Source organism: Apis florea, unplaced genomic scaffold (genome assembly GCF_048593485.1).
Source record: "Apis florea isolate Af1SG1 unplaced genomic scaffold, ASM4859348v1 contig_2190_pilon, whole genome shotgun sequence".
NCBI lineage: Eukaryota > Metazoa > Arthropoda > Insecta > Hymenoptera > Apidae > Apis > Apis florea.
The window spans coordinates 2,496,900-2,521,545 of NW_028256541.1; the positions used below are offsets into that span (position 1 = coordinate 2,496,900).

Genomic DNA, 24,646 nt, shown 5'->3' on the forward strand with positions numbered 1-24,646 from the left:
CGAGAAAACAAGAGTGAAGGGAGGGAGGGGGGGGTGCGATCATGAAGAGGCGGAAATACATGCTCTCTCACCCTTTGAGACGACTTTGGCCCGAATGGTAAATAGCGGGAACGTGTGTATACTTTTTCCTGGCACCGTGTAAATTTGTAAAATGGAGAAACTGGCTAAGATACAGGAGGCGTGTCCAATGTGGGTGACAATTTTCTTTCTTCCCCTTTCCTTTCCTCTCTTTCTCTCATACCCGCGTTTAATAACACGACAGTGGAGATCTAGCTTTCTTATCCATCTCGAAAATGACTCATCCAGTCATATTTTCAAAGATTACTCGATGTAATCAAACTGGGTGCTCATAGAAAGAAAATTTATATGGATGCAACTTTCATGTTATAATAATAAAAATATAGTCAAGTTAAAATTGAAATTTCTTAGTCGTCCATAGCATAGGCATGGAATAAAAAATTTCACAAGTTAAATTTCATTATTCTTTTAACAGTAGATGAAAAATAAATTTATTTAATTTATCCTTCAAATCTTTAATCAATTGAATGAAAAAACAATTTTTCTTATTTCAATCTATTCGTGCCTTGAAATATTCTTGTGCAATTTTCCAATTATAATCGTGTAGAAAATAAGAAGTAAAAAAAAAAAAAAAAAAAAAACGAAACTGTACAATTTTATATTACTTTTTCCCTTTCGATAACAATCGGAGAAGATTGGGACGAAAAATTAAGACGCGTATTCTCTCGGATATATAGGAGACAGTAAAAATTCTATTTACATATTTATTAGGCAACTTCCACCCCACGCTATGAATTTGAAATTCCTCGATAAGCTACGGCTCGAAGTCAATGGTGTGCCGTCGTCGTCGTGCAGAAGGCACTCAATTCCTTTCTGCTAAAAATAAACCGTATAATTACAGATTACACGCGAGCTTAATGCTGGCATGGAAATCTGTCGATACGAAATTAGCCCACCATTCTAATAATTCCAGAAATCGATATCGAGAGAAAGCTAGGAAGAATATTAAACACTTTATATTCAAACTTCTCCAACTCCTTAAAAAATAAGGAAAGAATATTACTTTACTTAAATTAATATTTAAGATCCGTTCAACTCGCGGGAAAGGAATATTCTCACGAAATTGGAAAATTATCAAACCATTCCAAAAATTCAACCATTTCAAACTCGCTACATCTCGCGAAATCGACTACAAAAAAAGCAAACACCGCCAATATCCCACCGATACGCGATATTAGCAAACACGATGGCTTCCCTCGAGCCCTCGTCGTCCGACAAATCCACCGCTTACAAAGAGACAAAACCTCATAAACGCCCCCAATCGTGGCTAACGCGAAGGTAGGCCAAACCCTTGTCCTCCCATGGGCGCTTTTCGATTCCAAACCACTCCTTAAGATCGAGATCTTCTCTCTCTCGTGAAACAGAGGGAAGAAAAAGAAGAAGGTTGAGAGGAAGAAATGGAGAGAGAAGAAAAAGAGGAGCAATGGCAGTACGTGGGTGGCATCGGTGGCCAGGGAATCTAAATAAGAGCTGCACCGTCCTGCAGCCACGCCACAAAGGAACGGGGGAAAAGGGCTTTCCAACCTCTTTAATCTTTCTGGCTGGTTAATTACGGAGCCGGGCGTGTTTTCCGCCCGCGCCTCGTATTTTTCGACCAAGGTCTTTCGCTCCAAGGAGCGGAAACACGCCGCAAACGCGGCGCGGCGTTAAATACATCAGCTTGGATTCGTGAATTTAATGAAATTGGCGGGGATAGGAAACCAGGCTAGTCTCCTGGAACTGGTTTAATGAAACTGGCAGCTTAGTTGTTTCGATCAACGATCCCCCTCGATTCTCCACGATTGATCAAATCGATTTAGAATGATCGTTACGATATTTCTTTTCGAGAAGGAGAAGGGATCGTTTATGATGTTATTTTGGGAGGATCGTTCAAGGAATCGTTTATAATGGAAATGGAATATTAATCGTAGAAATTGTAGAAAGTTCAACAAAAAGGGGGGAGGATTAATGTAGGAATGCATTACAAGTTTCTTTCGAGCTTGCATAATTAATTAAATCTTGTACATAGTTTCTTCACAATTGAATCTTCGTTTTGTTAAACTTCGAGAACAAGAGTTCGAGAACGATTCGAAGATTTGTTACTTTTCCCTCGAGAGTTAAGGAGATTCGATTCCGTGATTAGAGAAATTTCTTTTGTCCGATTTGTGAGATCAGTGTAAGCTTGTAAAGTGGCAATGTTAGATAATTTTTTAAATTATTTTTTATTTAATAACGCCAACGGTTTTCGAAATGGACTGTACTCGCAATGCAAACACATTTTCAATATTTCATCTCTTTTTCAGTTTTTAATCGACAAATCCAATTTTTATACGATTTCTCTTTTACCAAAAATACCTTATAAGTATTTATTTTCAATGCGCCTAAAATACGAAAAAACGAATATTGAAATCATATTTATTTCACAATGTCATTTTTGTACAACATATGATTGAAATTTATTATTAAAAAAAAAAAAAAAAATGAAAAAGAGAGAGAGAAAGGGGGAAAAAATGAAAAATATTTATTATAAAATCATTCCTTTGTTACGTATGAATATCATATTCGAGAAATATATAACACGCAAGTAACATTGTTCCAACAAGAAATCTTCTTCAAAACCTTCGTTATTTCGACGCGTCTATAAACAATTCTACGATCGCTTTTAATAAATCATTTGACTCAACAACGAGAAATCAATTCGCAAAAACCGTGTAATCAGAAAATAGTTTGCACGTACAATTAGACAGTTTGAAACGATGAATAAAGTTTCCATTCAATTCGACTCTCTGGTCGATAAAAGCTTAAATAGGGGGATTAAGGCTTGCATACAGCGTAAATAGCCGAATGTGGAGAGTGTGAAATATTGAATGGCTCGGAGAAACTTGTTAAAGATAGCTTGTTAACGAGGCTGAAAAGACCAATAGACTCTCGCGTTACACTCGGGCGTAATTACTCATTCGTGTCACCACAGGCGCAGCAAGAAATACGTGTTACACGGTGGAACACAATTTTAACCCGGGGACGACCCCCGCACGTTATCGTTAAAATGTTCTACATCCCTCGAGCAAAGCGTATGGGGACGTGATTTTAACCGAAAACGGCCCACTTACCTTCGTCAAACATTCTGACGTTACGCGTTACACGCGTGAGAACACGGACCGGGACGACCTTCCGACCAACTGTTATACCCCGAATACAACACAGTGTTTATATTGTTGCAATGAAAACTTGAATCGTCGTTGCGTTAACATTTATGAGAATTTTATTTTAAAATTCGTCACGTAATAATATTTATGTAATATAAACACATGTGGTTATATTTGTGGGATAGTTTTGAAGTCTAGAGTTTAAAACAAATAAACAAAAGTTGACTAATCGAATCTCGCGTTATAGCAATTACAGGTTTAAATTAATTAAAGATGTCGCACAAGTATATTAACACTTTGAATAATACTGAATTTATATTCCAACTAATATTTTTCATTCGTCGTTGGACTGTCAAAATAACAGTCTGAAAAATAATTACAAATTGCAGAAATATCATAACAATTATTTAGTTATTTAACTGGAGTGGAGTGAAAGAAAGGATGAAAGAAATTTCGAAAAGGAAAAAAGGATGTATCGAACAACCCCTACCTTATATATTACCCCGACACAAAAAACTTGGCTCGCAAAAAGCTCGCGCAAAAATAAATTTCCAGAGACGATCCGACATTCTCTCTCTCTCTGTCCAACTTCTCTCCTGCGCAAAACAGCAACCAGAATGCACGATAACACGCCATTGGAATTCAACCAGAGGGTATTTAGCAGTTCGAGAGACAAGCGACTTCGCAGGCAAAGGCAAAGGAGAGGGAAGTCGAGGCGGAAAAGAAAAGGGACACCTTTGAAAAATGAAAAATATCCCGAGGTATATCCTTGTAACTCGCGAATACAGGGATTAATTGCAGCTTTTAGCTTATCGGCGTACTTTCCAGTACGAAACAAAACTATGCACTGCGATATATATATATATTTTGTTAAAATAAGCCGAGTGTTTCGAGTCAAAGAAGCGCGGTTTGCGGTTTCTATCCAAAGGAAATCCGAACGTTAAATGCTGGTTCAAACTCGCGAAAATTTTCGCTAATTTCGTTTCGACATTTTTGAACCCGCGTCGCCCGTTACTCGCATTTGTTCCCGTATTTTTCGTCCTCCTCCTCCCTCACCCTTCCAACGTTTCCCGCATTTAAATCGAATTCCAGGTTTCGAAAAATATTTGAAACCGGTGTTTCGTGTTTAAAAATAGACCGGCATCGAGAGGAGGAATAACAGCCGGGGGGAAGAGTGGATCTGTGCAATCACGAAATTTTTGCTGATATCTAATGGCGTTATTTTTATGGATACGATCGAACGTGGCTTGATTCGATTATTCTCGTTATCAGGGGGAGGGAGATATCGAAAGATGCTCTTTCCTAACTTTTTAATTATCTCGAAAGCTTTCGACTCGTTTACGTTCAATTTTATGCTTCTTCATCTTCTTTTTTTCCACAAAGAAAGAATTATTATGGAAAATTGGTGTTGCGAAATATAAATTGGATTGATAAATTTAACGTAACATCGACGACACGTATAAATCGTACGATCAAATTCATTCCATTCCTTGTCCTCGCGAATTCATTTCGGTTAATTGTTGTATAAATCAGTTTGATCCTTTTATGACACGATTATTCGTCGATTTTCATTTCCAAATGTTTCCAAATAAATTTGTTCGCCTTAATACATTATATTATTCGTACACCGAATACAAAATTACAGTGTTTCGCATCAGGAAATAACTGAAAAGTGGAACTTTCACAGAAATATAATAAAATAGATATCAATCACTTGGAAGGTAAGAAAAATATTTTCCTCCTCAAATATATCGATCAACGCATCGATGGAAGACGCATCAACCGATTTTTCATCGATTCGAAGGGAAAAATCTCCCCCCCTTCTTGAAGTTTAACGAGCGCCTCGTTCACGAACGATTCCCCACGACAGCCATAGGATTCCCCCAGGATCAAACTCGTCCGACGATTTCCTTCGTGGAGGCCGCTCATGTCAGCGATGGTAAATTTAATTCCCGGGAAATCAGCCGGGCGCCGCGCTTTTTGCATCGCGGATGTGTGTCACGTTCGAGTACCACGTCTTCCGGTGGATTGAAAGGGGGCGTACATCCCCGCTTCTTAAACCCTTTCTCGAGGAGCCCTCTCGGCTCTTCTCCCAGCATTTCACGCGGAAGAAGGAGCGACAGATGTGCAGCTAGTACTTCCTCCTCTTTGCGCCCCTTCCATGATTCCAGAGATTTGGGAATGGAACGTGCAATTTGTGAAGTTAAAAGTTTCGAGGGGATAGTTTTTTAGATACTTTTTTAAAAATTTAACATTTAATTTTCATAGAATAAATGTGTAAGAAATATTTCATATTAAATTCGTCCTTTTTCTGGTATATTAATTTTTCGATAATTCTACAAATTTTCAAAAGAGTGAAAATATAGGTAGAAAGTTTTTAAAATTTTCCTGCAGCACAAAGAACTCGCGTTATTTTCATCCTTTCCCTTCTGTCGCTACCTATTAAAGCATCAGCAACGCCGAATGCCATGTCACAGGGACCCTTTGTTTCGAGGGATTGGGGCTGCTCATGATATAATGCTTTATCAAGGCGAATTTCCTCGTCAACCAGCGGCCGAATTTCATCCATATATATATATATACATAAAAAAGGAAAGAAAAAGTTACACGGCTAAAAATGTCCCGCCACATCAGAGAACTTTTTCGCGGGTCGATCCTTTGAACGCTGCGGTCGAAACAGCTTGCCAGCCACTCTTTTGTCCATTTTTAAGTTTTTCCCCCTGTTATTTCTAACACACGGGAAAATTACTTTCTCGGGTTCTTAAACGGTTACAAAAATATTATTTTTCATTTAATGAACGTTGGATAAAAACGTTGTAAAGAGTTGGAAGAATTAAGCGTGTAAAGTGAGGCATTTAAACTCGCTTATTTTTTTCTTTTCATGATAAAAAGAATATATGTAAAATTAAATTTTCTTGGTTTTGATGTCGATATATTCTTTTTATAGATAAGTAAGTAAAAGAAATGTAATAAATCGTGTTTTTTTTTTTTTTTTTTTTTTTTTTAATGATGTAGAATGATATGGTCTTTCTTGTTTACATTCTGACGTATATCATATATACGAGAAGAGATTCAAATGTAAAAGTTAGTACAGAAAAACATCCAATATCCACTTTTTCTATTTCTTTTATTTATCTTAAAATCGATTCCCTAGAAAGAGATAAAAGTCTCACGAATATATATTAATGTAATATACTCTGTATACACAATATAGGAACAAGATAATGAGAAATAAGCAAGAGGGCGTTAGTGTACAGGTTAAGTTAGTATAAGATCAAAAATGGCGGGTTATTAATCGATTAACTCATACTTTTCCTTATCACTGTTGCTCAAAAATAAAATTTGATGCACACGATGAGATATTTACGTGAAATTTTTATGATTCACACTTTCGAGTAAGAAACGTTAGAAACTAATGATATAATACACGAGTAAAATGATAAATGAATAAAACAGAGAGAATAAATTACACTTAAATTTCGATCCACACATATCACCATGCATATTCTCACTGATTGAAAAATTATCGATCACAGATTAACATATAATCAAAGTTCTTATTTAATACGTAATGGATGAATATTTAAAAATATTAATACGACGATTAACCTTCAAATCCTCGAACCGCTTTAAAAAGAGAAGATAGACAAAGTAACTTCTTCCTCTCGACGTTTTTATTTCTCCGCGAAAAAAATAACAGGAATTTTTTTTCGAGACAATCCGCTCCGACCACGAACTTGTCGCGGGTATATGATTGATCACCAGCTACGAATTTCACGTTGGCGATCGACTGTTAATCAAACAAGTAACCACTTGGATTGACGGAGTGCCGCCAAGTGATCGAAGTTTGACGTTGTCCCCACGCATAATAAAAGAACTTGGTTGAGCATGGCTTCGTTTACGCGTTTGTCACCTGTCACTATCGGTAACAGTTTGCCCGCGATTCGAGAGAAAAATATTCATTCGTACATTTCTGATGGATCGCTGATTTCCAAGGAAATCATATATTTCGATCACGCTGTTGACTTTAAACCGGACAACAAATCGCAGAAATGAGAAATTTGATTGATACGACGAATATTTTAGAAGAATGCTGTATGTGAGATATGCTTGTCAATGAAACATTTGGAGGGAATTGTCTAATGAAATAGTCAAAAGTAAAAATAGGATTTCATGTTTCTATAATCCTATAATCTGTCATGAAGCTTTATATATATATATCTGCAATGATAATGTTGAAAGACGTCTTTTAAAATTGCAAACGTGAGTGAGAAATACATTTATAAAATCCCTTTACGTTTCACTGAATGAAGAATAATCGTAATGAATTTTAAGAAAGAAGAAGAAAGAAATATAAGACAAACCGGTTTCGCTCGAGATACTAAAAGAACCATATTTTTTTTATTTAATTCCTTCTGAAATTATCAATCTCGGTAAAAAAAGGAAGAAAAAAAGGAAAAAGAAAAGGAACTTTTGTGAAATACAATTTTTTAAAATAAAATATAAAATTCCTCCCTCATCTTTCGTTCCATCGCGATGGTGGCACATTGTGCCCACTACTCCCTCCTCAAGTCTGTGCATTAAAAATTTTACGACAAAAAAATGGGGAGCAGAACGACCCACCACTGTCCTTACTTAATCCATCCTTTTCATTCGTATTCTCTGTCGGAAAAACACTTCGAGCTTCTTTGCTCTCTCACAAATTCTCATCTTTATTGCAGAAAACGAACAACTCGGCTGAATCATCGATCTTTAAGATTTCGCAATCGAATTTCAATGTACCTTCATATTAAATTAATTTTAATAATAAAGTATTTGAAAGCAATTAGAAAATGTAAGCACCATTTATATTCTAAATCATTGAAATTTGGATAAGCTTCAGCCGATTGAACGATAAAGAAGATTGTGAATGAACGTATTATCGTGCATGTTCACGGATCGACATAATTTTTAAAATAAAAATTTCCTTTTTCCAGCCACGACGAGTCAATATATAATACGGTACGTGTGCTCAGTTCGAAAGTACCATTCTCTCCACACTGCTCGATCATCGAACTTGCGAACGAGCGCGGCAAATCGTCGCACGATGACAAACGGCGATCAGGGCGTCGATGGTGCAACGTTGACCGATCGTTTTATTAACCTGATCTTCCGCAAGGAGCAATAGTCATTTTTCCATGGTCGAGAGTTGGTCCGACAACCCCGATCCATTATCCCTCGGTTGACAGCGCAAACAGCTTCCTCCGGCGTGGTCGTCTCGGCCAATGCATTTCAAATAAAGGCATTTACGTATATCTGTGTACACTGTATCATCCCATTCGGACGAAAGGAAGAAGAGGAGGAGGAGTTTTGCTTCCTTCTTGGAAATGGTATGGTATGTCTTAGGACCCCTGTCGCATTGTAAATTTGATTTGCAATTTTTATTCGATTCGAACGTACGAATTGGATATCTTTTAAGGGGAGTTCATTGTTTCTCGATAATATTTAATAGGTTTTATTTGTCGAAAGTTGAAGATCCAGATTAATTTATTGATTTTAATATTAGAAAATGAGGCTTGGAGGCTTGTCTGTGAGGCGCTTTGAATATTGTAAGATACATTTCTGTGAAAAGGATATTTAATATAATATTTTTCTTCTACTCTTGTTTTATGATAAATATAATGTAATTTTCAGATTCTTTCCAATTCTGTATAATTCAGTATATTAATTACTTTCTACAATCTTGCTGAAAATCACGAAACAGACCAATAGGAATAATCAATAATTCTTCATAGTCATATGTGTCTGTCACTAACAGAGTAATTCCTCAAGAATTTTATAATTGATCCAAAATCCAAAATCCAAACGATCAAACACAAACAGATGAAACGAAAGGAACTTTGAGGAGCTTCGAGCTCAGACGTGATGTGATAAATATTTCACAATGTAATATCCCAGTTTCTTATTAAAGCTAACACTGATCAACCGGATATATTCATTGTAGTTTGCTCGTGGTTCTTGTGATCCCCTGTATTGAATCTCCACGATGCTAATAAATTAGATATTCAATATCGTGGTAAATTTTATTGATCATACAAAAATCTGTTGTACATCACGCGAATTAGACTCCGTCAATTTGGGAACTGTGTTAATTAAAACGACGTTCATTATAACGTTCGTATCTCGCCACGGCAGAAAACGATTAATATCAATCGATGGATTAATTTGTATCCCCGAAAGAGCAAGCGTTTGTTCCAAATCGTATTTAACTTTTTTTTTAACACGAACGAGATATATCGATAATTGCAAACATCGTTTAATCAATAACTTTGTAGATACACAAATTGAATAATAGTAGAATAATTAGACGTTTCGCGGAAATAACATTCTTCTTAATTGCATTATTTTCCTCGAACGATTGTATCGAACGATATGGAAAATAAATTAATAAAGGAATAATCTAGAAAAATTTGCGTAAACAACTTTTCAAAAGGGTATTCGCGGATTTATTACGTTCATTACACTGTGCATTTGCTTTTATTTGTCGATCCCCATTGAACGTATTACATTCAAGCGGATTGGAAACGAAACACGAGTTCAACGTGCATAAATAGTAGTTCATCGCGTATTTCCATATACGAATACAAACACAAATCGTGCCAAGTTTATATTCATTCTATCAAAATTAATAACGGATTTATCAACCGGCTTTGATTCTGCGAAACCATTTATATCGAAGAACACGGGTAGGTAAAATATACGCAGGTAATTGTAACGCAAGCGTACGTAAAAAAAAAAAAATGGGGGAACAAATTAAATTATTTAAAATTTAACTCCACAAAGATAATCTCTTGTTGATAGATATATTCAATTAATAAAAATCAAACTATTTACTATTTTTGCATATATATATATATATTGATTGTTTAATAAATCGTTATTGTTTATTCAATATCATCATATTCTAGACGTTCCTCTAATGTTAGAGATGTTAGAGATATTCACTTTTGAGATTTATGTAAAACATGTAGAAACATATATATAAAGATATATATTTGTATTCGCAGTCTTTTAACGAGACATTTCAATATTCTCTCTCTTCAGCATCAAAAAACTGTATTCCAATGAAGAAACTTTCTGCTTCCTCCTGCCAATAATCAAAATATTCAATTGAAAGAAATATATCACCGCTATTTTCACTACACATTTCCTGAAAAGTATATATTTGCAGAAAAATCCACTCGTCAACGATCTAATTGCAATATCGTTTACTCAAACGTAAAATTTCAATTTTTGCAAAAAAAAAAAAAAAAAAAAATAGAATTCTCTCGATTTTCTTTGATGCACGCGGTGAATCTTAAAGAGATTACCAACAGTCGGTAGGATATTGAAAATTCGATACGTCCAACTTGCACCCCTTTCCCTCTCCGTCCTTCTCCGTCGTTTTCTCTGTTTCGAACAAGCGAATTCCGGATTAGACGGGCGAGGTGGCGACGTGAGTGACAGCAGAAGATTAACCCTTAGCCGGTCTTTATTTTCTCTCTTCGACGCTAAGTTCCAAGGCTGTTCTTTAGGGGTAAGCCTTCGGTGATCTGTCGGAACCTTGGCACACGTGACTCGAATGCACCATTTCGAGGAGTCGCTTGAACGTTTTTCCCCCTCTATCCCGTCGAACATTTGCCGTTTTCGAGCTTTGAATGGGCTTGGGAATAATTCAAGTGATATCGAGGGGAAGAAATGCGAAGAGTACATTAGATACATTATGCACGATATGCTTCCGTAGAGGATGTATATATAGTTTTTCTTCTTTCTACACGTGAATTTAAATAGGATTCACCTATTTGTAAAGATTCCTCGATACATCTCTCTAAGATTCTTTCCAACTTTTGATGTTATATCCTAACCAGAAACGCACAAATAAAATTAGAGAAACATATTTGCAAAGACTTCTTAATTGCAACAATTGATCACAAAAAATAAATCTTTCCTTCCAGCAACGATATTCGATTTCGAAGATAACATCCCCTGTTTCTCAACCAGCCTGGTATCGTTACTTCTACCTCCAATCTCGCCCCTCCATTCATAATTCAAGTGAATTATTTGAGATCGCTTCACTCGACTGCGTCACGTTCCATACGAATGATAATCACAACAGCATCCAACGAGACGCATCTCGATTTCGAAACGAGGCGGAAAAATAATAAAACACACGATGTACCCGCGATAAGAAAATAAATCGTGTAAATTGAAATGGATTCATTTTCGATAAACGAGTTTCAATCGTTCGTTTCCGCGACTTTTTCAGTGAAAACTCGAGATCAATTCGATTCGAAACACACACTCGTTTCGACTAATTGCGCTCGAAGCATTATTATTATTGTACGCGAGCAACGAATTCGATCGAATTTACGATTCAATCGAATGCACCGACCATCTGCTCGCGGCTCCACGATATTCCTCCATCCGCGAAAGCATCGCGATCGTTGTATAACCAGTTGTGCAATTTATATATATATGTGTGTCGTTTTCTGGAATCTTTGACGAAACGATCGTGGAAAGCAATGGAATTGAATCGAAAGTGGAGAAAAATCGAGTATATTAATAGGAGCGTTTAATAATTAAATTTTAAATCTGTGAAAATACGTTCGAATATAGGTGATTGCAATTAACTCGTGATATTGTAATTTATAATAAAAGCAATTGAAACTTGAATATATATAATTCGAGTTGTATTCGGCCAGCTTTAAAATTTAAATTGGCGTTTAAAACAAATATTATTCAAATTTAAATTACAATTACGTTCGATTAAATATTCCTCGAATGTTGGGGAACAGGCGCATATAAACTGTATAACGTGTAACAAGAATTCATATACATCAATTTATCGATAATAAGCGCAACGATATAACAAACCTAGTTCTAATACACCTCGTGAGTCCATTTTTTTTCTTTCTTTTTTTTTTTTTCTATCAAAAATACCATTTAACACGCGAACTGAAAACGATGAAAAGAATTTAGAAAACAATTTTCCCCGCTATTCTAACGAATTTATCTTCGTATCGTCATTCGTGCATGCAGTTCAGATGGCAATGTAGTCCAGCTACATAGGAAGATAATCAAGCGCCACGTAAAATTTCACTCGTTCATATATAAACGAGTCTGGTTATATACAACGAACGTATGTATGATAAATGGAATTCTATTAGATACGAAAACATGTGTGTTTTGGCGTATATTACGTGGACAATAGGAACGGCAAATAACAGGGGTCACAATGCAGTCGCGGGATGGAAATTAACGCATAAACCAAAATTACGGAGGATATAATGAATCCGTTGCCACTCGACTATCCTTGCACTTAGTAGTAGAACACTGAATAAATGGATTGCAGGCTATCGGATGTGACGTAATACGAGCTTGGATGCTGATCAGCGGCATTAGCGATCGCGAAGTGATTAGCCACGTTATCCAACCTCGAACAAACCGCCGCTCGTTGCTTGAACTTGAGCCAAGACGATATACGTTTGATAAATGTTAAAATTCTAGAAATTCGATTCAAAGAAACGCGGGTTTCAATCAAAGTCTGTTCGAGTCTGTATTAAACTGTTGTCTAATGAAACTTTTTGTATTTCTCGTACGGAAGATTAAGACGAAAGAAATATTCTAAATTACCTTCCTTTCCAATCACCCTGTTCAAACATGTTCCAACGCTATCCAATTATGAATACCATTTACTCCGTTTATCGGATTCGCCACGTTCGCGATAATTAACAAATTGCTTGTAAATCGTGCGTGACAACGATCTCGCGAATTGCCCGTTGACCCGTGCCATTCTCAAGAAGCGATCGTTTAATGAACCATTTCCGACGTATTGAAACCTATCACGTTCGAGTCGTTATACGCTTCCGATTCGAACACGTATGCGCGCGTGTTTGTCGAGGAAATATCTCTCTGATGGATCCGTCTCTTCGACGATTGATGAGCCTGAGACCTTGTTCTCAGATTTAACGATAAATTGTAAATCTTGGACGTTGTCTGATTCTGTTTGAATTGAAAAAAATTTGTAGAAAATTTCATTGTTGTATTTTCACTTTTTGTTAAGATTAATATTGGCCAATGAAAGATGTAGAAATTGTTAGTGGGTTGTATTAATACGAGATTCTAAACAACAGATTGTTATTATATCGATTTGCAATTTTTCTTATACTCTATTTCGATATTTCTCTCCTGTGTTTCTTTCGATTTGTCGAATTTATTTGAATTGATTTAATCTTGCTTGTCGAGAACAAACAACGTGTAACGTTCTGAATTTTTTTATGTACAATGAATATTTCAATTATTAAAATTACTCAAATAATTTAACAAATTTTCTTTTATACGATTTATGATTTAAAAATTATTCGTATCAACTTGAATTTACAGATTTCAAACTTTATCAAATTTTTTTCTAAAAATTTATCAATTTCTGAATGATATTTTCTTTTTTTTTTTTGTTATTGAAATGTGTCCATAATATTATATAATTATGAATATCATGTTGTGACAATTGCACTGTTTTGATTGAGCAAATGAACATATTTGACAACGCGATTCGAATTAATTAAATAATTATTCTATCAAATATCAATATTGCCAGATTCATTGAATTCATAAATGTAAATGTTATGTGCTTTACTGCTCATATTTCCATTTCGAATCCATAACCTGCATAGATTTTAATCAATTTGATCAATGCGTTGTGTTTGACTGATTATTTGTCCAACGAACTTTCCTCAAATATACACATATTTCCCCTACTACTCATTATCGTGATATTCGAAATATATTAATATTCAAATCTAATTTCACGATTTTCATGATAATTTTTTTCATTTTACGTATTACATCCGAAAATATTACAGATATTCCTTATATTTATACTTATGGCCTATATTTTTTAAACATTTCTGAATTTCTTAGAACAACCCGTATTCCGTCATCTTTTCTACGCCATCATCGGGAAATTAACTCTCGTAAAAAATGAAAAATGTTGGACGAAAATCGTTCGGTGTTATCTACATGAAAAATGTTCGATGCAAAAATTAATAAATTACAGAATAATAAGTAAAATAAGCTATTATTACTGGCAAATAAGCAATAAGCGTTTTTACTTATCTCGAGCAATTAATTTCCCCGTTATATTTGACGTTCCAACGTATTCCCAAGTCTGTCAAACTTCGACAGACTTTGGTCCATAAATCAACCCGTCCAACCACGTGTTAACCATTACTTCTTGCAGAGGTCACTTTTTTACAAAATGATAGTTCACCTCTGGTATATGAAATATTCGATCCGATTTGATCGTTTTTACAACGATTATACGTAAATATGTTGGATCTGTTCAACGAAAATATGAAAATATTAAAAGTTATTTGACGATTCGATGATCCAATCCCAAAGACTTAAAGGCCAATTATAATCGTTTCATTAGACGATTAAGGTTATTGGAAAAATCCTATGGTTAATAATTCGAAATTATTCGAAAGTCGGAAGAAATTATCATTATAAATGTTCAAAGATCAAACCAAGAATTGTTGGTAATCGTACAAAGATATCGAATTTCAACGTGATTGCATTCGATTAACAATTCGATAATACTCGTAAGCTACAACTCTCAGCTGTTCAGAATTATTCAAAGATATAAGAGATTGAAAACAATATGGAACTTTGTTTTTAGAAACTATACTTGAGATTTTCAATTGACTTTTTACTTAACAGATACTCCTCCTCAATTGTACGTTACTAATTTATGCAAACACATATATATATATAAATATTTCCAGGAGTATAAAATGAGATTAAAGAATGAAATTTCGAAGGAAATGGTAAAACTTGGAAGATAGTACGCGTCTAGAAGATTGAGTGGTAACTATTAGAAAGTATATGTATGCACTTGTAAGGGGTTAAGTCCTCTTAGAGACAGACAGTGCGTGGTGAATGAGAGTTGAGAAAGAGTTTAGAACGAGAGTGCAGGCGAAGAATTCTTAACGAGGATTCAAAGGGGACGTTGAAAACTAGGGTTCAGTGAACCTAGTTCATTTAATTTTCCGTTTCTTACCTTTCAACTTTGTCTCGCATTACAACAAGTAGAACTAAATTACGATGTTGGAAAGGATGATTATTACTTGGCGATAGAACAGATAAATATATTAACATTTTCTCGAGGAATATCTTTTCGTATTATTATATTACATTATATATCACGCACTACTTTTTCTCATTCACATCAAAGCAATCCCTCAAATTTTTATTCCCGTGTTAATTTCACTAATTGACGTGTCCTGTATACCAATATTTAAAAATTCCAATCAATTATCTCGAAATATAAATACAAAAAATCTAATCCAATCTCTCTCTCGAAAAAAGATCAATCGTTCGATCAAGATGATAAAACCTGGAAGAGCAGATTCGTCAATGCATCCTGTGATGCAGTTGGGAATTGAAAAAAGTCGCGCGGAAGAAACACGGATATTACCTGTAAAAAGAGGGGAAGAGGGCGCAAACTCGGCCAAACTAAAATTGCTGTGCTTGTCGTTCGTTGTGCATTTAGCGAATTGCCGGCTTATCCTGTCCGTATTAAAAACTTTAAGACTCGAAACCATAGAGAAGGGAGGTGAGAAGAAACGAATGAAATCCATGCTGACCTACGTACCTACGTAAAATCACAACCTCCAACCTCCTCCGATCAAATTTCTTTTCTGCTTCCAACTTTTTTCTTCCCTTCTCTTTTCTTCTTCTTCTTTTTTTTTTCTTTTCTTTTAAATCCAAAGAAACTCGCAATCGCGTGGATTAAGCTTTCCACGAGGAAAACGTGCGGACGAGGATCCGCCTTAATCGGTAATGGTTCTTTAAACGATCCCATAGATCTCTGATCTCTTCCTTTCGAGAGCGAAAGAAATGGGACGATATTTCAAGTGGAGGAGTAGAGTTAATTCGTTTACAGATAAACTGGTAAATTGGCAAGTTTATAATCGCTTATTTACATATTCTTCGTGAAATAATAATTAATCCTATTTCTAAATCTTCTCATTATCCCTTGTTGTAACGACTGATCGTGCAAATATTCCACATAGAATTCTTTGTCTCGTGGACAATAACTCGACACGAAAATCCAGCGTGAAAGGGAAGGAAAGAAAAAAGAGAGGACAGGATACGAGAAACGTACGTAACAGGAAGAGGGAGAAGGGGAAAAAGTGGATGTCATCTCGTCGATACTTAACTATCGTTCCACTCCGGCCAAAAATCGTTTTTTTTCGTGGCTCGTTATAGGAGTCCTTTCCTCGCGCAAATGACTGTCTATCCTGGATCACGAGGATACGACATCCGTAACGGACGTAACATGTGATCGATCATTATTGGACCCTTTCATCCTTCCACCATTAACCCCTCCTCCCTCTCCCGTCAATCCCTTTATAAACACGACCCGCTTCTACTCCCTTGTTTCGCACGTCATCAGCAAAGACTATCGTCGCATCGCGCCACTCCACTCTCCATAATCCTTGTTTCGCCCTCCCCTTCCTTCTCTCCCTCCACAAGAAATGAAAATATACGGCACGAGATGCAATTCGACCGTCGCGTGCTTCTTTACAATTTTACTCAGCACTGTCGATCGTCCAAGCGACGAAGAAAGAAAGATACGATTATTTCAAATTCTCTCTTTATTTATCAGTTTGTGATTATAGCTGGTTTCGAAGGCTGATTGATTGACAAATGTTTGAGATCAGATATTTCTATAAATCGTTGTCGTTTATTTTTGTTAGAGACATAAGAGGAAGAAGGATTTCTTGTGAAGGATTCTTTTCCAGAAGTGATGATTCAAACGTCGATTTAACGTCGTCTTTTACGTAAGTAAACGTAAATTTCTATTTTTATCCACGACAAATGTAATTCCTCGTTATTTACTTTGATAATTAAATTATCGCGAAGAATCGGTATCGGTATGTTATCTCTCTTCGAATCAACGATAGTTTCTTCAACTTTCACCCTCGAATCATCAATATTCTTTCCTAACTTTCGATGAATTATACGTTACAACGTGGATAATCGAAGCCCTCCTCCACCGGTTGAAGGACTTTCCATCATTTTTCATTCCTCTCGCCGCGAATTCTCCATTGTTCCCGGAACATAATTTGACGTTCTATAAGTTAATAGTATGTTTAACGGTCAATCAATGTTCAAACGAATGAGAAATGAGCATTAAAAAATCGGCTGGTATCAAGACTTTCCCAATAATCACGAAACTGTAATATTGCGTACGAATAAAAAATCAAGATACGTGTTTGATAAAAAAAATTTCACAAATTTCATCCGCTTCTCGAATTATTATTAGAAATATCTTTATCGACAAATCAAGAATTGAATTATTATTATTATTATTGAATGGCTTTGAATTATACGTTGAAGAATTTTTGGGAAGATTGAAAAAAAAATTTTTGTCTCACATTTTTCGTTGGATCACACATTGATTCTGTAGCAGTAAAATTGATCTAGAGCTGGTTGTAGTATGCGTTACCTTCTTCGGTCGCTATCTAATCCCCTCGGCATTCTTCGCTCATTCTGCAGTTACGCCCCTATTCTTAGTGCTTCAGCTCCCCCTTGCGTCATTCTCGAGTAGCTAATCCGTTTCTTTTACTGCGAGGTTTCTCCTGATGATGATGATTGTGTATAATAATTGTCGGTTGGTTCGAAAAAAAAAAAATATTTATTTACGATGGTGAATTTATTAGACGTTTATATTTCAATTATTATTAAAGTGTTCATTAAAATCGTTTCTTTGGATATTGCAAAAAAAGTTGACGTTTACTATGATTATTTATTCCTCGTTTATTCATTTATTCATTCATTGTCTTTCCGGTATTGTTATGTGTTTTGAAATGTGAAATATGATAAAAGGAATCTAAATGGCGGTGTAGGTGCACAACACAAATATCAGAAAAAGCGTAACGTAATGCACTCGTTATTAGATACTTTCACGCTTTCTGCGCGGTCAATGCACGAACACTTAATCATAGGATTATTAACAGGAATTTTCGATGAGTCCCAATTTCCGCCGAGAAGACTTTGAACTTCAAGTTCAATCAAAACGATTCTTTTCGAGAAAAAGTTTCATTCTGTTATTTATATACCGCATTATAACGTTCAGAATTCATTTATTTCGTATGCAATCGTTCGAAAATTTTAGAAAAATAATTTATCCGATTTTAAAACAGATTTTAATTATAATTATCGATATTTTCGAAAAATCATTCGAAATTCGAGAGAAAACTTAATCATTAGACCCACTACATAGAATATTCATCATCACGTGGACAATATTCTCACGAAGATGCATACAATGATTGCAAAGTATCGATCAATGATTGAAGATATAATTCGCAGGATCGGTGAAGGTATCGGTTGATGTGAAGCAAAGCGAACGTAAATTGGTATTGGAATTCCATTGTACCGTGCTCGTCTGTATATACAGACCCGTTCTAATTCGATCAAAATGATCTTTAAACGGAGTTTATGGCTGCCTTAGAATTTCCATGAATGGAAGCCGGTGCGGAATGTGGAGAGGCCTGAATTCCGAAATCTAACAACCTTATTTGCAAAAGTATGCGATAATATTCATATTGCTTTCGATTCCACGTGAAACTGAGCCAGATATAACTGGCTCAATTATCACAGATTCGTTGAGACGTTCGAGAGCCAGGTTATAATACACGCTTACGATTAACTCGTCGGATAAATCGATCGCAACTTTTATAATTACTTCGGAACTTGCGTGAGGAAAAGTTGGAAGATTTCTTTAGGGAAGGTGCATTGAACGTAGCAGATCTTGAGATCCGTTGCTGTAATTTATTCGTGGAGCATCTTTGAAATAAAAAAGATTCAAATCTATTTATTTATAGTTAACAAATAAGCGATTCGATGTGAGAATAATAATAAATGAATTTGTTCGAACTGAATCGAACTGAATTTTACCTTCGAAAACATATTTTTCACTTTGTCGAGAAAATACAAAGATTCAAGTTTGGAATGAACAAATATAATTATTTCCCTCCGACAAATGAGAAAGAAAGGATTTCGATCGCGCTCCTTTCTCAGATTATCAGATACGATATTAACAGAGTTATATAAAGTGTTTGACAATGGGTCGGTGAATTTCGAATTCCATTCCATGATTCCAATGTCGCGATGCGCGTCACGGATCATCATTAGACTATAGAACCATGAAATGAGACGTGCCTGAGGCTACTATTAGCGTGTGGGTCACAGCACCCTAAATCCCACGATACTGCCACGAACATTAAAACTACGAATTCCTACGTTCATCGAGCTGCGTGTTTGCAGATTATTTGGGCCTTGAGTCGCTCTACACCAACGCTCTTCTCGCTTGAAATCAATAGATTGCAGAATCGTGAGAGATTTCAGAACTTGGAACCTCGAATCAAGATCAAAGATGCCAGACTTTGACTCGTAGTCGATGGAAACGGAACTCCAAACTTCAATCAACGCATTTTAATCTGCAACTTTCTTCATCCCTTTCAAACGATATTTAGAACGAAATTATGAAACTTGTACCACGTGTTGATGAGGAGAAATAAATTTATTCCTAGGAAGGCTAGGTTTTCAAAGTGCGCTTATCATTACTTTTACAAGAATAAGAATATTCGAAACGGAACACTCTTTTGTGCTCTTCAATAAACAAAAATACATTTATATTCGATATATTTCTTTCCTTAACTTTAATCTCATTAAAAAAGTTTGTCTTGTAAGTATAAATACTTGATAATAAAAATCTCAGAATTCACAAGATTGAGATTCTGATCTTTACTTTACCATTTGAAAAAATGACCGTCACGCGTTTGGTTGAAACGGTGCAGCCTCGTTATCGCGACTTAAAGATTCAAGGAGAAAGACGGGGCCGTAATCATTACGCGATTATCCTCGCGCTGGGGGCAGTTTAATTAGTTACGTTAAGATGCTCGCGGGAATACTTAGCCGCCTCTCCAAGACGAGGCAGGCTGAAAGGGAGGCAGGCAAGAGCATGAAGCGAAGCACAGGACCTGAACGTAACCTCAAGCCTCTTGTTAATTAGAGAACGCGTTGGTTACGTGCACCCATCCCCCGATCACGCTGGACCTCGCGCCTTTTCTCGATCTCCCTCCCTCCTTTCCCTGTGTACACGTGCTTCAACAACGAACAAACATGGCATTAGAAGATGAAGAGAGAGAAACGTGTTGATGGAATTATGGCGAACCGACCGATTTTACCATAACGTGGCGTTGATGCATTAATTATCAGGGGCTGTTTCACGCGGCTGGTTTCAGCTATTTTACACGAGTGTCTGTACAAAGGCAGAGGCAAAAGGCTCGGTTGTTCCTGAAGGATAATTAAATGTACAGAGGAGAATCTGGATGTTTAAATGGATCGCTCGTTTCAGACACTGAGGAAGGGAGAGAGAAAAAACGTTTTCACAAGTAAGTAGATGTAAGTGGAAAGGATTTCCGGCAGGGGAGGGGGTGGAAGTATCTTTGTTAATGAGTTTCTACCCGTTTATACCCGTTTCTAGGTGGTTTCACGTGCAATTTTCACGCGTGTTTTATAGGTGGACGACAGAGTTTGTCGTATAAATATGGTATACGTTAGGTTAAAAAGTTTTGGATGTGTGACTTTGAAGCGACGTGCTCGTTCTCATTGTGGAACAACGATTATGGTATTTTACAAGTAAGCACATCTCGTTTCGAGATTTGAAAGATTTATTTGAGGATTTCGATTTTAACGAAATGATATAATTATACTTTCATAGGACTGTTAATTTTTTTGACAATGGTATAATATTTATAGATTCGTGTTTGTCATAGAAGAAAATCGATTTTTGTTAATTTCTCGTTTCTATCGGCACTTTGTTTCTCTTTCACAGTCAGATGTATTATAAATTTGCGATATAACAATATTGTTATAACACGCTATTGAAACAAGTTGAAGACCAGGTTTCCTTGACCTAAATTTCCTACCAACGAGCACGAAACTTTGTGAAGTAAATGAAATATTAAAATGGATTAATATGAAGGATTTCCAACAGTGATGCTTGGTTTCGTTTAAATTGACCATAAACGTCAAAAGTTCAAAGATGTGGAAACCTCAGAGGATTATATAATATTCAGTACCTGTATTGCAAAATTTGCTTTTGTGAATCTTCGTTTCAGTACCATGCAAATTTATTTTTCTTTTTTTTTATCTTTTCCTTTATATATATATATAATGCCGTGTAAATACATATTGCACAAGTTTAGAATAAAATCAAAGAAATAAAAGATTTTTATCTCTCGTGTTAAGTACTCATTTCATATAATTATCCTGGTGATATTCTATATTAAAGAAAAATAATTTTTATTTTAACGTTAATAGCAATTAATTGTCGAAAAATAAATTCGCGAAAGATTTAATTCCTTTGAGTTAAGATTCTGTTTATTTCTCTCTATCTCTATCTCTTATATAATTTTTTATAAGAATTCAAAAATAAATATTCGAAGCATGAAAGAATTTTTAAAATTTAAAATCTTGAAAAAATCTTCCAGAATACACTTTCTAATTAGAAACTGAATAGACATCGAAATGAATGAAGCTAAGCAGAACAGAGCCAAATCTCCAAGTCTCTTTCATTTTAACTCCCAAGCACCAATTAGCCTGCCATCAATAGTATATATACACGATCGTGTGACATATATTTACTGAAACAAGAGCCGACAACGTACAAAAGCTTGATCCAATTCATCTTGTTAACCAACAATTCGTGTACACGTACGAACGAATTCTAATCGTTCGATTCGCATGTGTGCATTTTACACAGGCGAATACATTTTCACTGTTCCGGGCGTGAGACGACAAAAGGATACGAATAACACTTCGCACGATGTAAATTTGCAAATTATACAAGCTACAAGCAACGCTTATAAAGCTTAACATAACTGGGATTAAACGATGACAAGAAATTGAAACGAAGCGATGAATTGTCGTTCATAAATCAGTTACATAATTAACATTTAAGAATTTATTGAATCAAAAACTTAATTATTTATTTCTGATTTTAATGCTGTTTAACGATAATAAATAAACATTTTTAAATTTTTTACTTATAAAATTGTAAATAAGAAATAAGTAAAGGCGGTATATAAATATTTATTTTACGTAGAATGAATCTTTTAAGGAGAGAATGTTATGAAAAAAGGTTCTTATAAAAGTTGTTTGAAATACAAAGAGATACATTATGGGAATATTAATAAACTTATTAATAAGTTTATCTTTTTTAAGTTCAATTTATTAAATAATGTTATTAAAGTTATTAATAAGTTTTCTGTATATCGTAGATTATATAAAAGTCAATTCGATGTTTTCTACCAAGCTATTTATATATCGAGAAATCACCAATTTAGATGTTATTATAACTTGAAGTTCATAAAACTTTTATTATTTAAAAAAACACAGGAAGCCACGTTGTTTGTATTTTCCTTGTCTTTCATTTAAAAAAAAAAAAGATTAAACTTTTAAAACTATTAATCCTGCGTAATTATACTAAACAACTTTTGTAAGAACATTTTTTTTCTTCTTCTTCTTCTTCTTCTTCTTCCTTTAAAAGATATTTATTGTATTTCGTGTTTAAACGAGACAGGTATTTTATACAATCTTGAAAACACGGAACAAACAATGAATTTTTCAAGCAAATTTTCAAGCAATCGAGATAATTTTAAAAAATACAATTTAAAATAATTCCAGTTAACGCGAGACGTTTATTCTCGAATTCGAAAACCTCGACTTTTAACTATTTTTACGATTCGACGAGCGATTCATTCGTCGAGAGCAAATGCATCAGGTACAGTGTTAACGTTTATTATTCCGTTTCACGTCGCTATAAGCATAAAAGTGTATTTATCCGGATATCGAGCTGAACGAACCTTTTTTACCGTTTTCCATTGAAAGTTAAACATTGTAACGCCGCTTTAATAGCTCGATCGTAACGAACAATTCGTGTCAAAACAAAAATTTACGAATGCTCCATTCGAAAAAAAATGTTTGTCGCGAGAGCTAAATATCGAGTCGAGCGAATTTAACGAAATTACTTTACCTATTCTTCTCGATAAATGTTCAAAAAAAAAAAAAAAAAAAAAATACATACACTTAGCTGAAATGCATGCTACACAAGATAGATAGATTTATTGAAACATGCTGTAGCGTTTAAATATTTTCGTTTGTCACTGCATTTAGTGAAAACCTGTCGAATTAAATGAAGTCAAAATGGATGTTTCATCGATTTAATTCTTAATTGCGATTAATTAATTAAGCCTAATTTATCAAAAAGTAAGTATGTTTTAATGATTTAATAGAATACAATCGTTTTCTTCAATTTGTAAAATGTTCTATCCAACATTTCAAACCAAAAATTGAAGTTTTTTTTACTATTTTCTTCGTGATCTTTTTATCAAAGAGGAGTAAATACATCCAAGAGAATAATTTTTGGAACGAGAAAAGTAATTTTTTTCAAATTTCCTAAACAATCTTTCCAGAATTAATCCTAAATTCCTAACAAAATATATAACACCCTATATAAAATTCAAAAAAGGAAAATTAGAAATATCAAATCTTATCACATCTTGAAAAATAAAAACGTATAATAGTAATTTCAAAATTTCCAAGGATCCTTAATAGCTACACTTTCAAATATCATTTCCTAATTCACACAATAATTAAAACTATCGAGACAACAATTTACACAATATTATAATTAATATTCTTTCCATCACTCCAAACAAATATTCCCCTTCTTCCAATCCACACCGACAAACACGGAAAACGCTTCGAATCGGAATAACTTTTCCCCGATCAAAAAGTTTCCAACGCAAAAGAGGTAACGCAACCCCCAATAAAATAACTCGGCGCCGTTAACCATCCACTTGTTATCAACTCGCGCTCCAATGCCATAAACTTGTTGTAAACCCCTGGAAGAATCTATTCCAAGTCGAAAGGGTAATTTTACCGTCAATTTCTTCGCCGAGAAGAATGCACACGAAGGGGGACGGGGGGAGATACACGTGCACAGGTGCGCTCAGACAACGTTAGTTAGCCCCGCACACAAACGAGCCGCCTTCACCGGTGCTCTTTCGTTAACGATCGCACTCCAAATTACACCAAATCTAGGGCAGAGCCGCAATACGGCTTTTCGGCCGGAATATAAGACAGGTTAAAGAGTCTTTCGTTATAGAATATTCGGGTGCTGTAGGAATACCTGGCCCTCCCCTCCCCACCCCTCAGGTTACGAGGATAATTAACTGTGAAAGGACCTCGACTCGTTCCACTCGGTTGTATGAATAATAGACCGTGGAAATTTTCCACTGTTCTCCTATATATATATATATATATATATATATATATACACGGTGCCG

General features: G+C 35.2%; 1 protein-coding gene and 1 long non-coding RNA gene across 5 annotated transcripts in view; one reads left to right on the forward strand and one right to left on the reverse strand.

The window, feature by feature from the left end:
• Positions 1-24,646, reverse strand: part of LOC100871326 (zwei Ig domain protein zig-8) — a 396,962-nt gene that overhangs the window by 305,703 nt on the left and 66,613 nt on the right. The gene's annotated exons all lie outside the window — the stretch shown is intronic.
• Positions 8,299-9,253, forward strand: LOC147658554 (uncharacterized). Its single transcript, XR_015294671.1, has 3 exons — positions 8,299-8,572; positions 8,695-8,791; positions 8,877-9,253. It is a non-coding gene; the product is annotated as an uncharacterized LOC147658554 (long non-coding RNA).